This window comes from Propithecus coquereli, unplaced genomic scaffold (genome assembly GCF_000956105.1).
Source record: "Propithecus coquereli isolate 6110/MARCELLA unplaced genomic scaffold, Pcoq_1.0 Scaffold13, whole genome shotgun sequence".
In the NCBI taxonomy this organism is placed as follows: Eukaryota; Metazoa; Chordata; class Mammalia; order Primates; family Indriidae; genus Propithecus; species Propithecus coquereli.
This window is the reverse complement of record NW_012137191.1, coordinates 14,146,515-14,161,374: the sequence shown is the minus strand read 5'-3', so window position 1 is coordinate 14,161,374 and position 14,860 is coordinate 14,146,515.

Here is a 14,860-nt window from a genome sequence, read left to right as displayed (position 1 = left end):
ACAGGCAAAACAAGCATACACATGGGGAAGTCACAGAGGGGAGAATCCTGGGGCTCCACACTCTGCGTACAATCATTGCTGTCTGACCTGCAGAAGGGACCCTCCTTTACAGAAAGGCACAGAACTGACATGTGGAGCTATCTGGAGACTGTGTAGCAGCATTGCTCCAGAGAGAGGGCACAGTGGTGACCCACCAGCTTGCAAACCCTGGGTGCTGCAACAGGTGCCATTTTAAAAGCCTAGACCCAGAGCACTGCCTCTCCCCAGAGGTCAAATCTGTTGATGTTGCTGCTGCCTCCCTATTGCCTCTGCCAGTCCAGGGCCGGGGAAGTAGCAAGGAGGCTGGGCACCCTCATGAGTCCCATAGTGAGGAGCCGCACACCCCCACTGCCACTGGGGAACTTGGGCAGATCAATAATCACTGCTGTCTGTCAACATGGTTGGGCTGTTCTGAAGCCAGTGTCTGGCTGATAATTGCAGCCACCAGTGGATCTGAGTGGGACAATACTCCAGCCAATATGGGTTGTCAATCATCACCACTCACAGGCGTGGGTGGGGCTATGCTCAAGCCACAAGGGCTGACAAATGTGGCCCCCGCCAGATCTAATCCAGACAGCTCTCAAGCTGGTGCTAGCTAACAATCACCACCACCCACAGGCATGGTTGGAATTGTGCTCAATCCAGTGCCAAGCTGAGAAATGCTGCTATCTAAAGATCTGAGCAGGGCAGCTCTCAAGCCAGCATAAGCCATCAAGTGCTGCTGCTGGAGGGCGTGGACAGGGATAAGGCTCAAACCAGTGCTGCTGCCTGCAGATCTGAGCAAGGCAGCTCCCAAGCCAGTGGGGGCAGAAAATCACCACCACCTGCAGGCATAGGTGGGGCTGTGATCAAGCCAATGCAGGCTGATAGTCGCTGCTGCTTACAGAACTAGGTGGGGCATTCACTCACTTTGCAACATGGGGACCGCCAGTGACAACCACCCAGAATGATGAGGCAGGAGATGCAGGACGGCAGCAATGTTAAATACTCCCAAGATGCTGCCCATCTTGTGCAGAGTCACTTCTCCTAAGTAGGACACTAATGTGCCATACAGGGACCTCTCCTTCTTTGCACTAAGTAGGAGAGTTCTCAGCAAAGGAGAACAGGTGCACTGCAAGTTTATCTGTCTTGTGCTGAAAGAAAAGGTTTCAGATGAGAAGTAACCACAGTAAGAACTCTGGCAACATGAAAAAACATGCTGTTCTGACATCCCCAAAGGATCGCAATAGGTCTTCAGCAATGGACTTCAACTGAAAGGGAATTGTCGAAATGTCGAGATGGAATTTGAAATTCAGAATACTGGTGGCAAATAAGATGAATGAGATTTAAGAGAAAATTGAAAACCAACACAAAGAAGCCAAAAAATTGTTCCATAACATAAATGAAAAAGATGAAAAACTCACTAAAGAAATAAACTACATAAGAAGAGATATAATAGAACTTAAAGAAATGAAATAGTTATTTGGGGAATTTGAAAATACAGCAGAAACTTTCAAAAACAACCTAGACAAAGAAAAAGAAAGAATCTCAGAGCCTGAAAACAAAGTTTTTGAATTAATCCAGGCAGTTAAAGATGCAGAAAAAAGGACAAAGAATGAACAATTACCCAAAGAAGTATAGGACTATAAAAAGAGAGCCAATATAAGAATTATAGGTATCCCTGAGGTAGAAGAAGAAAAGCAAAAAGCATGGATAACCTCTTTGAGGGAATTATTGAGGAAAACTTCCCTGATATCACCAGAGAGTCAGCTATCCAAATACGAGATGGTTGTTAAACATCAGGAAGATTCATAGCAAACAGGACATCTCCAAGACACATAGTTATCAACATAGCCAAAGTCAAAATGAAGGAGAAAATTCTATAAGCTGCAAGATGAAAGCAATAACTGACCTACAAAGGAAAACCCATCAGGCTAACAGCAGACTTCTCAGTCAAGACTTTACTAGCCAGAAGGGAATGGGGTTCTATTTTCAGTCTTCCTAAACAGAACAATTGCCAGCCAAGAAATTTGTATCCTGCAAAACTAATTTTCACAAATGATGGTGAAAAAAAGGCTTTTCCAAACATTTAAACAATCAAGGAATTTGTCACTACTAGACCTGCCATACAGGAAATACTCAAAATTTCATTACACATGGAATAGTACAATAGATACCCACCAGTGTAAAAACACCCAAAAGTTAAAGTTCACAGCTCTAATAAAACAATAGCACAAGAAGAAAAGCAAAACAAGGTATCATCCAATGATGAACAGAACAGTATCCCACATATGAATACTCACATTGAATGTGAATGATCTTAATGCCCCATTTAAAAGACAGACTTGCTGAATGGATGAAAAACACACCCCAAGTATATGCTGTCTCCAAGAAACACATCTAACTCACAATAACGTGCAGAGACTCAAGGTAAACGACGGAAAAAATATTCCACACAAATGGAAACCAAAAGTGAGCAGGTGTAGCCATTCTCATATCAGATAAAATATACTTCAAATGAACAATGGTTAAAAAAAGAAAGATGAGGATGGTCATTATATAATGGTAAAAGGAGCAATTCAACAAGAAGACATAATAATCTTAAATATATATGCACCTAACACAGCAGCTTCCAGATTCATAAAGTGAATCCTACTAAATATAAGCAAATAAATAAACAGTAGCCTCTTAATTCCCAGGGATTTCAACACTCCACTGACTAAACTGGACAGATCATCAAAGCAGAAAATCGGCAACAGAACAATAGATTTAAAAGGGACTCTAGTAAAAATGGACCTAATAGATATTCTACTGAATGTACATTCTTCTCATCAGCATATGGGACATTTTACAAGTTTGATCATATCTAAGTCCACAAAGTAAGTCTTAATAAATTTTTAAAAATTGAAATCTTACCATGTATCTTCTCAGACCACAGTGGAATAAAACTAGAAATTGATTCCAAGAGAAACACTCAAATCTACACAAAGTCATGGAAATTAAGTATCCTGCTGCTGAACCATCCTTGAGTCAATGATGAAATTAAAATGGAAATCAAAAGATTCCTCAAACTGAATGACAAAGGAGACACAAGCTTTCAAAATCTACGAGATACAGCAAAAGCAGTCCCAAAGGGAAAATTCATAGCCCTAAATGTCTACATCAAAAAGACAGAGAGATTACAAATTAACAATCTAATGTCACATCTCAAGGAACTATAAAAGGAAGAGCAAACCAAACCCAAAGCCAGCATAAGAAAAGAAATAACAAAACTCAGAGCAAAACTAAATGAAATGGAAACCCAAAAATGGTACAAAAAATCAATAAAACAAAAAAAGATAAACAAAATTCATATATCACCAGCCAAATCAACAAGAAATAAAAGAGAAAGGACTTAAATAAGCTTAATCAGAAATAAAAATAGAGACATTACAACTGATACCACAGAGATAACAAATATCATCTGTGACTACTATGAAAGAGAACCTCTAGGCACACAAACTAGAAAACATAGAGGAAATGGATAAATTCCTGGAAACACACAACCTCTGAAGCCTTAATCAGGAAGAAATAGAAATTCTGAACAGACCAATAACAAGCAGTGAGATTGAAGCTGTAAAAAAAAAAAATCTACCAACAAAAAAGCCCCAGACCATATGGCTTCACAGCCAAATTCTACCGGATGTACAAAAGAGAACTAGTACCTATCCTACAGAAATTATTCCATAACATTGAAAAAGAGGAAATCCTCCCTAACTCAATCTGTGAAGCCAGTATCACCTTGATACCAAAGCCAGAAAAGGACACAACAAAAATTAAAACTGCAGACCAATATCCCTTATGAATATAGATGCAAAAATCCTCAAGAAAATACTAGCAAACCAAATTCAACAGCCCATCAAGAAGATAATTCCTTTTGAATCCATGATCAAGTGGGTTTCATCTCAGGAATATAAGGATGGTTTAACACATACAAATCAATAAACATGATTCACCACATAAAGGGAATCAAAAATAAAGACCGCATGATCATCTCAATGGATACAGAAAAAACATTCAATAAAATCCAGCACCCTTTCATGATAAAAACTGTCAACAAATTAGGCATACAAGGAACATGTCTCAAAATTATAAAAGCCCTATATGACAAACCCACAGCCAACATTATACTGAATGAGGAAAAGTTGAAAGCATTCTGCCTAAGAAGTAGAACCAGACAAGGGTGCCCACTGTCATGACTTCTAGTCAACATAATACTAGAAGTTCTAGCCAGAGCAATCAGGCAAGAGAAAGAAATAAAGAGTATCAGAATCCACAAAGAAGATGTCAAACTATGCCAGTTCGCTGACAATATGATCTTTTATCTAGAAAACCCTAAAGACTCCACAAAAAGACTCCTAAAATTGATAAATAAATTTAGCAAAGTCTCAGGTTACAAAATCGACATACACAAATCAGTAACATTTCTATATACTAATAATATTCAAGCTGAGAGTCAAATCAAGGACTCAATACCATTTACAGTAGCTACAAAGAAAATAATATATCTGTGAATATACTTAACGAAGAAGGTGAAAGATCTCTACAAGGAGAACTACAAAACACTGATGAAAGAAATCATAGATGACACAAACAAATGGAAAAAGATCCCATGCTCGTGGATTGGTAGAATCAGCTTTGTTAAAATCTCCACACTGCCCAAAGAGATTTACAGATTCAATGCAAACCCATCAAAATACCAATGTCATACTCCATAGATCTATAAAAAAATAATTCTATGCTTAATTTGAAACCAAAAAAGAGCCAAATAGCCAAAGCAATCTTAAGCAAAAAGAACTAATCAGGAGGCATCGTATTACCTGACTTCAAATTATACTACAAGACTATAAAGTAACCAAAACAGCATGGTACTGGCATAAAGTAGAAATACAGGCCAATGGAACAGAACAGAGAACCCAGAAATTAACCATCTACCTTCAACTAAGTGATCTTTGACAAAGCAGACAACAATACACTTGGGAAAGGAAGCCCTGTTCAATAAATGGTGCTGTAAAACCTGGAAAGCCACATGTAGAAGAATAAAAAGGGACGCCTATTTCTTGCCATATACAAAAATTAATTCAAAATGGTTAAAAGATCTAATGGTATAAGGCATGAATCCATAAAAAATCTAGAAGAAAATGTAAGAAAAACTCTTCTAGATATCAGCCTAGGCAAAGAATTTATGACTAAGACCTTAAAGGCAAATACAGCAATCACAAAAATAAATAAATGGGACTTAATTAAATGAAAAAGCTTCTTCACAGCAAAGGAAGTGATCAACGGAGTTAACAGACACAACCTACAGAATGGGAGAAAATATTCACAAACTATATAACCGATAAAGGGCTAATATCCAGAATCTACAAAGAACTCAAACCCCCCCATCAACAAGAAAAACAACTCCATTAAAAAGTGGTCAAAAGAAATGAACAGAAGTTTTTCAAAAGAAAACAGACAAATGACCAACAAGCATATGAAAAAATGCTGAACATCACTAATCAGGGAAATGCAAATTAAAACCACAATGAGATACCCCCTTACCCCTATCAGAATGGCCATTATTTTTTTTTTTGGAATGGCCATTATTAAAAAATCAAAAACCCATAGATGCCAGCATAGATGCAAAGAGGAAGGAATGCTTATACACTGTTGGTGGGACTGCAAATTAGTACAGCCTCTATGGAAAACAGTATGGAGATTCCTCCAAGAAATAAACATAAATTTACCATTTGATCCAGCAATCCCACTACTGGGTATCTACCCAAAGGAAAACGAGTCATTTTATCAGGAAGACACCTGCACTCAAATGTTTATTTCAGTACAATTTATAATTGCAAAGATATGGAATCAACCTAAGTGCCCATCAATTCATGAGTGGATAAAAAAAATGTGGGGTGTGTGTGTGTGTGTATGTGCGTGTGTGTGTGTGTATATCATGGCGTACTACTCAGCCATAAAAAGGAATGAAATAATGTCTTTTGCAGCAACTTAGATGAAACTGGAGGCCATCATCGTAAGCAAAGTATCTTAGGAATGGGAAAACAAACACCACATGTTCTCACTAATAAGTGGGAGCTAAACAATGGGCACACAAGGGCACAAAGAGATGTGAAGGACACTGGAAACCAAGAAAGGGGGAGGGTAGAGGGGGTGAAGGGTAAAAACTTACCTATCAGGTACAACAAACACTATTCTGGTGACGGGCACACTAAGAGCCCTGACTTAAGCCTCATACAAGGTATCTACGTAACATAAACATTTATATCCCCTTAATATTTTGAAATTTAAAAAAGTAAACCAATGAATGTGACTACATTCCAATAAAACTTTATTTACAAAAATAGGCAGCGGGCCAGATTTGGCCTATGACAATAATTTGCCAGCTCTGCTCCAGATTATCTTCAGTGCCAGCTGTGGCCTGCTTTTTCCTCTCCTAGCTTCTACCTATGCTGTTCCCTCTATCTGTACTACACTTTCCACTCTCCTAAAACACTTTTCTTTTATTCATATGTTAGCTCTCAGTAAAGCATTACTTCATTGGTGGAAAGGTACTAACGACACCTTTAGATTATTATAGGTCCCCCTATCATGTGCTCCCAGATGTATTTCCTCTTCCTCACCTTCGCCTCACTTTATTGTAACTATTTATTTCCATGTCTTTCTTCCCTGCTAAACTGTGAGCTCTGTGAAGACAGGGATTATTTGTCTCCTGCACCATTTGATCACAGGGCTTAGCACAGTCCCTGACATGTAGTAGTTGTTTGATAAATACAGGTGTAAAAAATGAGTGAACACATGTACTCACCAGCAAACTGGCTTCACTGATCAACACCTAAGTGCACCTACAGGAATAACATTTATCGCGCATCGGGCAGTTGGAGGGGGAGGAGGGGATGGGTATATATACACATAATGAGTGCGATGAGCACCGTCTGGGGGATGGACACGCTTGAAGCTCTGACTGGGGGGAGGAGGGCAACGTAACCTAAACATTTGTACTCCCATAATATGCAGAAATAAAAAAAAATTAAAAAATGAGTGAGCACAATATTACAGAGAATATCTGAGACAAACTTTGGCCATTTCACATTTGTGTCTACCTATTTTACAATTTTTCCTAAAGCTATCTTGTTCCCAAGAAATGGATTCTCCACTCATATGTATTTTTAAGCTCACAGGCAATTTTGCCTCTATTTTATAGTGTAAGAGTTTCAAAATGAGGAAACGTCTGTGAAATCCATGTTTAAGGCACTTTCATTCTCTTGCCACTATTTCCCTGCAATGGTGACCTTTAAATTTAGCCTGAGTATAAGTGGGATTGTCGGAACATCGGGTTACATTATGCAATTCAGCTATTTGTGCCTTTTAAAGACAATGTAAGTTCCAACATGGACTGCCTAGCGGGAAAGGTACCCCGATGATATTCTGGAAACCTCTGCAGCCAGGATCGCATCCAGAAGTGGATCAGTAGTCAGGAAGGCACATGTTTCTTGGAAATCAATTTCACTGAAAACGAGCCCTTATTTGTCCTTGCAGAAATTAAGTAATTCTTGGCTCGTGCATGGCCTTCCTTCTTTAGGCAGATTGGAGAGAGGTTTGTTTCAGAGGGAAGCATGGAATTGTGCCTGCAGGACTTATTTCTCTCTTTCAGGGGTGGTGTGTGGAGCTACATGCTGGGATCTGTAGTAAACTGTGGGGTTGGGGTTGTTCCACTTAACCTGGGACTCAAAGGACTCCAAGCTGGAACTGGTACCCCATGATGTCTCGTAGGTGTGGGCTGTCCCCCCACATTTTTTTCATTTGTTTGATTATCTGCCCCTACTTCCTTGTTAAACCGTTCAAAGGTCATGCAGTCAATTTCTTCGGTGTGATTTCAGAGGCAGAGCTCTCAGGGCAAGAAATGCAGCATGTAGGGTAGAAGGAGGAGGGAGAAGGGATCCAGCCCCAACAAGATTCTCCACTGGTTGCATTGCCATAAAACAAAGACCTCTCGCTGTGCTCCCAGTCCCAGAGAATATGCTGTAACCTGATGTCTGCAAAGAAACATCAGAAGGAAATGGCGCAGATGTGGAAATTATAAATTTAAAAAAACTAACACAATGCCTAGCTTGCCCCTTAAAAATCTGCAATGTGGCACTAGCCAAAAGACATGTTCCTGGGCTTTTACCCTTAACTCATTCCAGTTTAAATGACAATGCACTCACATGCTTTAATAATTTTTAAAGCCCATTTGCCCGGAGACAGGCAGGATCATTCAGTAATAATGAGAAACATTGTTGGCACTGAGTTTCAGGCACTGTTCTGATTGCTGTAGAGGCATTAGGTAGAGTCATACGCAGCTGCTGTTTTTCTAGGCCAAAAATGGCTAAATACCAGCAATTTCATGTTTCCATCTAAGGTTATTTCTTTTGATTTTTACAACAATCCTCTAAACACTGTTGTTTTCTAATGTTACGATCTCAAATGGATTTTTAACTCAGCTCTGCTACTCTGGTCAAACGTGCCTTAGTTTCCTGCCCTGTAAAATGAGACTAATACTACTCGCTTCACAGGATTGTCAGGACGACTAAATGAGCTAATAAACGTAACAGTGCCTGGCACATAAGTGCCCAATAAATATCGGTCATCATCGTTAGCGCTACATAAAGTGATGTTAAGGTCCCCTTCACTGTAGAAATACCTGTGCAGTGGCATTTGATGTTTTCTCCTGCCTGTCACTTATTTCCTCTTCTTCTGAAATAGCACCCCAATTTCCCTCTCAGATAACTTGTCCCACCTCGGCTGGGACTATCAGCCAAGGACCCTTGCGTCCCCTTGCTGTGGCATCTGCATGTCTCCTGAGAGGCTCAGCCCGACTGTCTCCTACATCCTGTATTTTCCAAATTCAACGTGTTCTGTTTTTCTCCTCTGATTCGGCAGCTGTTCTGTGTCTTCCAATAAATTCCTTTTTTATTGCCCATGGACAATGGGAAGGTGGAAGAAATATGGGAGGTAATTTAGCAGATTGTTAGCAAGTTAAGTTAGCAAGATAAGTGGTTTCTATTGTTGCAACCAAAGATCCTTATCACATATATCATTGGCAACAGACATTGTAAACATTCTTTTTATAAACAATGAAACTAGTTAACATTTACTGATTCTCTGTCTAGACTTACTACATGCTAATGTTTAACACACCTCTGCAAGAATAGACATCATTAACCCCATTTTGCAGATAAGGAAATTGAAGACCTAGATTTTCGTGCAGGTTCACCCAGTCGGTGGTTGTGTGTCCTCGGGTAGGTCTCCAAACCTCTCTGAGTCTCAGCGTCCTGATGTATGAAGTGGGGTTGGTGACATTACCCACCCATGGGGTGGTTTTGAGAATCAAACAAGAAGATGGAAGTATGAAACACTCTGTAAACTGGTTAAGTGCCATATAAATGTAAAATTGTATTATGATTTCCTTTGATCAAAGGATACATTTTAACTCCTCTTCTTGGTGGCTAATTTAAGACATTTGTTGTTCTCTCTGCATCATAATAATAATTAGCTAATTATGCATGTTTCTAAGTGAAAAGCCCCAGCTAATAAGTACCCAGGGATAATGAGATTCTTTTTCTTGGGAGCAACATTACACCTATGTGGATTTCCTGGCTGCTTTATTCCCCGGCCAGCCCAATCATGGCTGAAGCTTGTGTTCTTTGCTTTTCTGATCAAACTTAGAGCCCTTTTCTCTTCTTTCCCTTTATTTCCCTCCTGCCTTTCCCGATCTCAAAGCTCCCCGAGGATGAATAAATTCCAGTAGTGACTACACACAGCCTTCTGAGGGTTTTTATTATATTAGGAATAAGATCCAACTTCCTGTATTAAAATCAGGATTTAAATGAAGGTTTTCCAAAGTCTATTGAGGATTACATAAAGAGTAAGCAGGAATCATAAAAATTAGGAATATTATTTCCAAATGCCAGCATTTTTAATAGACAAATAATGCATAGGCTCGGGCTACAGTATATTAGCAAAGGATAAGGAAAAATGAGTGGAAGGTAAACATATTTCACCAGTGAAAACCATATGAATATTCTTATTAGCCCACAGTGCCATCTTGTGGACTGTTTTTAAATAGGGCTTAGTTTTCAGTTGTGATTGCATTAGCTTGACTGTTTTTAAGTTGTAAAGCTACAGTCCCCAACCCTAGGGCCATGGACCTGGACCTGTACTGGTCCGTGGCCTGTTAGGCATTGGGTGGCACAGCAGGAGGTGAGCGGCAGGCAAAGCTTCATCTGCATTTACAGCCGCTCCCCATTGCTCGCATCATCTCATAAGCTCCGCCTCCTGTCAGATCAGCTGCAGCATTAGATTCTCATAGGAGCTGGAACCCTACTGTAAACTGCACACTCGAGGGATCTAGGTTGCAAACTCCTTATGAGAACCTAATGCCTGATGATCTGAGGTGGAGCTGAGGCAGTGATGCTAGCCCTGGGGAGCTGCTGTAAATACAGATTATCATTAGCAGAGAGGTCTGACTGCACAATAAATGTAATGTGCTTGAATCATCCCAAAACCATCACCCCCCACCTGCTCCATGGAAAAATTGTCTTCCATGAAACCAATCCCTGATGCCAAAAATGTTGGGGACCGCTGATGTAAAGCATCCCTTAGAACTTGTAAATGATTTCCTGGTAACCCAAGAGAGCACAGATGATCACACCTGGGAGAACCCATGTGTTTATTAATCTCTCAATCTCATCAGGTGTGGTGGAGCACTCATCCCGTGCTTTAAATAACTTTTCTCTCTTTGCCCTCTGTAATAGCAGAGGTGCATGCTTCTTCTCACCAACCATTTTCCTCTAGCCTCCTTCACCAAATCTATTTTATCTGTATGACTCCTAAGGTGTGTTATTTGCCTTCTTTTTCTGCATGTAGTGGTTCTTCACTTTTCTGTAGGTTTTGTAACCTGTAGAGAACTGGTGGTCAGCCGTGGTCCATGAAACTTCTCCCCAGAAAATGATACCCACACGACTGTTCCCACCACACACACACACACACACACACACACACACACACAAATACACATTTGTGCACACCCCACACACACCTACACATACATACCTGCTCACCTGCTCACACATTTTGGCCAACAATTTCAGGGGGTTCAGGAAGCTCCTGGCTCCATGTTTGGAATCTTTGCTTTACAGTATTTCCTTCAGTGATGTTATGGAATCCTAGACTTGTAACTTTCACACCTATGAAGATGTATCTCATGTCCTTTTCTATATTCAGTCTTTCATTTCCAATTACCCTCGCTATTTCCAGTGTAAACACCCTGCCCTTTCCTGTGGCTAAGCCTGCAGGCACGTTGATACCACTGGGACACTCAAATTCTGTTCACCATCCAAAGTCGGCTCATTTGCAACCAGGTCTGGGAAGCCAATCTCTAATCAGAGAGAATTAAATTTTCTCTTTGTAACCTCTTAGTCCATTTTTTAAAATTCTTCACATATGTGGGGCGAACGAAAAATTTCCCCTTCACCCTCTAAAAGTTTGCTGAATAATCAACTCACAAAAGGCAGATTAATTGGAGAAAAGCCATATAAATGTATTTAATCATAGTTTTACATATGACACTGGATCCTTCAGAATGAAGACCCAAAGCAGAAGCTTATATACCATCTTGAGGTTGCAGAAAGAGTAGGGACTTGGATCCTGGCAAAACAAGTTATGGGAAGGGGGAGAAGATGAATTCTGTTGGTGGCAATAAATAATTATGAAGCCCATCAAATTCTCCCCAGTAAGAACATACCATGGTCTGGGACAATGTCTGTTGGGCTCAGAGTTTAACAAAATTCTGCCCAAAAAAAAAAAAAAAAATTCTGCCCAGTTTTGTTGACAGACTTTAGTCTTCTTTCCTGCAATATGGGTTTGGTTAATGAAAACTCAGGGAAGGGACCGGTGGTAATTATTTTTTTCTTTGGTAGGTCTGGACTTTAGGCAGATAACAGAATTTTAGCCTAAGCTTTGAGAGAGGTAGAGGATTGAGAGACAGGGGGAGGGGAGGAAAAACAATCATTCTTGGTGGGTCTGTCTGGTCTTTATGTAGACAGAGAAAAGTCTCTTCTAGCAACTGTTAATTTCTGATGGCCTTTAACTCAAAAAAAACTCATTACACCAGGGAGCCATATTTTGGGATAAAGTTCCCTGTACTCCTTCACACAAAATATTTCAGACTTCCTGCTCTTCATAACTGCCTGGGCATATAAGTTCTTAAGGAAAGAGAACATGTCCAGTTCAGTTTTACAGCTTCTGTCATAACAGGGAAGGACCTTACCTTGTAGCTGTTCCTTTAAAGCCTTTGAAGCTGGAAGACTCGATTTAATTTCTCACTCCACACCTTACTCTATGGCTGTGAACAAGACAGTTAAGCTTTCCAGGCCTCAGTTTTTCATCTGTACACAGGGATCTGATGTTTCCTATACGTGGGGTCTGTGGGAAAATTCAATGAGGCAAGGCATGTAATGCGCTTTGTACATTTCCTGGCACACAGTTGGGGATCAAAATATGTTTCTCGAATAAGAGGCTCCTCAGAGAACAAAAAGCAGCCAAGGTGACTGTTTCCAAAAAATGTCTTCCTATAATTTTGGAATCCAGGGCTTTGTCCCTTCTTTCCATAAAGGTGATTAAGAAGTCCCGTAATGTAAAAGTCCCTGAGTTAACCCCAGAATGTTGATCTAGTTAACACTCCCAGGGGCTAAAATGCGAAGCATCCTGCTTTACCTACATCCTTGCCATCTTTGTTGAACTTAATACCCTCCAACAATCTGATTTTTGTCAATCTGGTAGGTGTCCTGTGGTGTCACATTGCTATTTAAGGTTGGACGTTTCTATGATTATGAGAGCAGTTGAACTCTTTTTCTATACTTGTAAAGAAAGTATAGAACACAGTTGAGGTTCCCATTCCATGACTCCCCTACTCATGGCCTTTGACCATTGAATTGGTTTTCTTGCCTTTTCCTTGTTGATTTGCATTAGTACATTCTAAGCACTAATCTCATTCAAAAATTCTCCAGTTTTTTAAATCAGTGGACGTGGTGGCACACACCTGTAGTCCCAGCTACTCGGGAGGCTGAAGCGGGAGGATCCTTTGATCCCAGGAGTTCAAGCTGACAGTGAGCTATGATCACACCACTGCACTCCAACCTGGGCAATAAAGCAAGACTCTGTCTCTAAACAACAACAAAAAAGCCTCCTTTTTATCACTAGCTTAGCTTAGCTTACAGCTGTATGTTTCACATTGAAGTCACCAATTATCTAAAAGTTCCTCCCTTTGTTTATAGCATAAGGTAGAGATCTCTATTTTTCTCCTTAACATGAGTCTATTTCCCAATATTAATTTCTTAAAAATCTGTTCTGTATCCATTGATTTGTCTTGCCACCTCTATCATATATCAGGTTCCTAGATATATGTGGATCTGTTTCTGAATATTCTATTCCATTTCATTATTCTGGTTGAATATTCCTGCAACAGTACTATTTATGTTTTCATGGCTTTGTAGAATGTCTTCACATCTACTAAGGAATTCCTTTTATTTGCCATTTTTTAAATTAACTAAGCTATTAATGGACTTTTAGTATTAATAACAAATTTGAGGTGAGTCTGTTAACTTTATCAGAAAGTAATGCTGGACTTTTTTAAATTGCATTTAATTTATAAATTAATTTTTAAAAGATTGACTTCATTAAATTTTAAATCATTCACCAGTGAACATAATGTTATATTCATGTATTCAGGTCTTTATCTATTTCCCTTAATAAAGCTTTAAATTATGCTCTGTAAGGATCTTATGTGTTCTTTGTTAAATAAATTCCTAAATATGGCTATGGAATTTATTGCTGCTGCAAATGTTGTTTTATTTTCCATTATATTTCTAGTTTGCTATTGCTGGTATAGAGAAACACTGTTGATTATAATTTGATATAGTCTCTGCTACTATTACTGATATGTCTTATTAATTCTAACAGTTTGTGACTGAGTTTTTGTGTAGTTTATCATATCATCTTCACTCAATGTCATTTTTCTCTTCTCTTCTGTTCTTAAAACTTTTATTTGTTTTTTGTTGACTGCTAGGAGCACACAAGACCTCCAAAACCACATTCACAGTAGCAATAATAAAGGCCTGCATTCTATTTTCCTGATCTTAATGAGAATTATCAAAGATTTTTCCATTAAAGATAATCTTGGCTGGCTGTGGTGGCTCATACCTGTAATACCAGCACTTTGGTATGCCAAGGTGAGAGGACTGCTTGAGCCCAAGAGGTCGAGACCAGCCTGGGCAACATAGCAAGACCACATCTCTACCAAAAAAAAAGATAGTCTTTACTCTAGGGTTTAAGTGTATATCCTTTATCAAGTTGAAAGAGTTCCCTGCTAGTCCAAGTTTTCTGGGAGACTTTAACATAGATATATGTTGAATTTAATCAGATTTTTAAAAATCTATTAATCGTATGATTAGTCTTCTTTAGTCCATTAATTCAAGTAATACCTAATTAATTTTTGTGAATATTTCTTGTGTGCTCAAGAAGAATGTTATTCAATTATGTTTTTACTTTTCTGTTATTTATCTGCTATCAAATTGTCTTCTACTGCTCGAAAGTCATTCTTTCTACTTTTACAATACTTACTCTAATTACTAAGACCTATACTTGTGTTTATTTTTCTCTATGAGTTTCTTTTTTTTTGAGACAGAGTCTCACTGTGTTGCCTGGGCTAGAGTGCCATGGTGTCAGCCTACCTCACAGCAACCTCAAACTCCTGGGCTCAAGC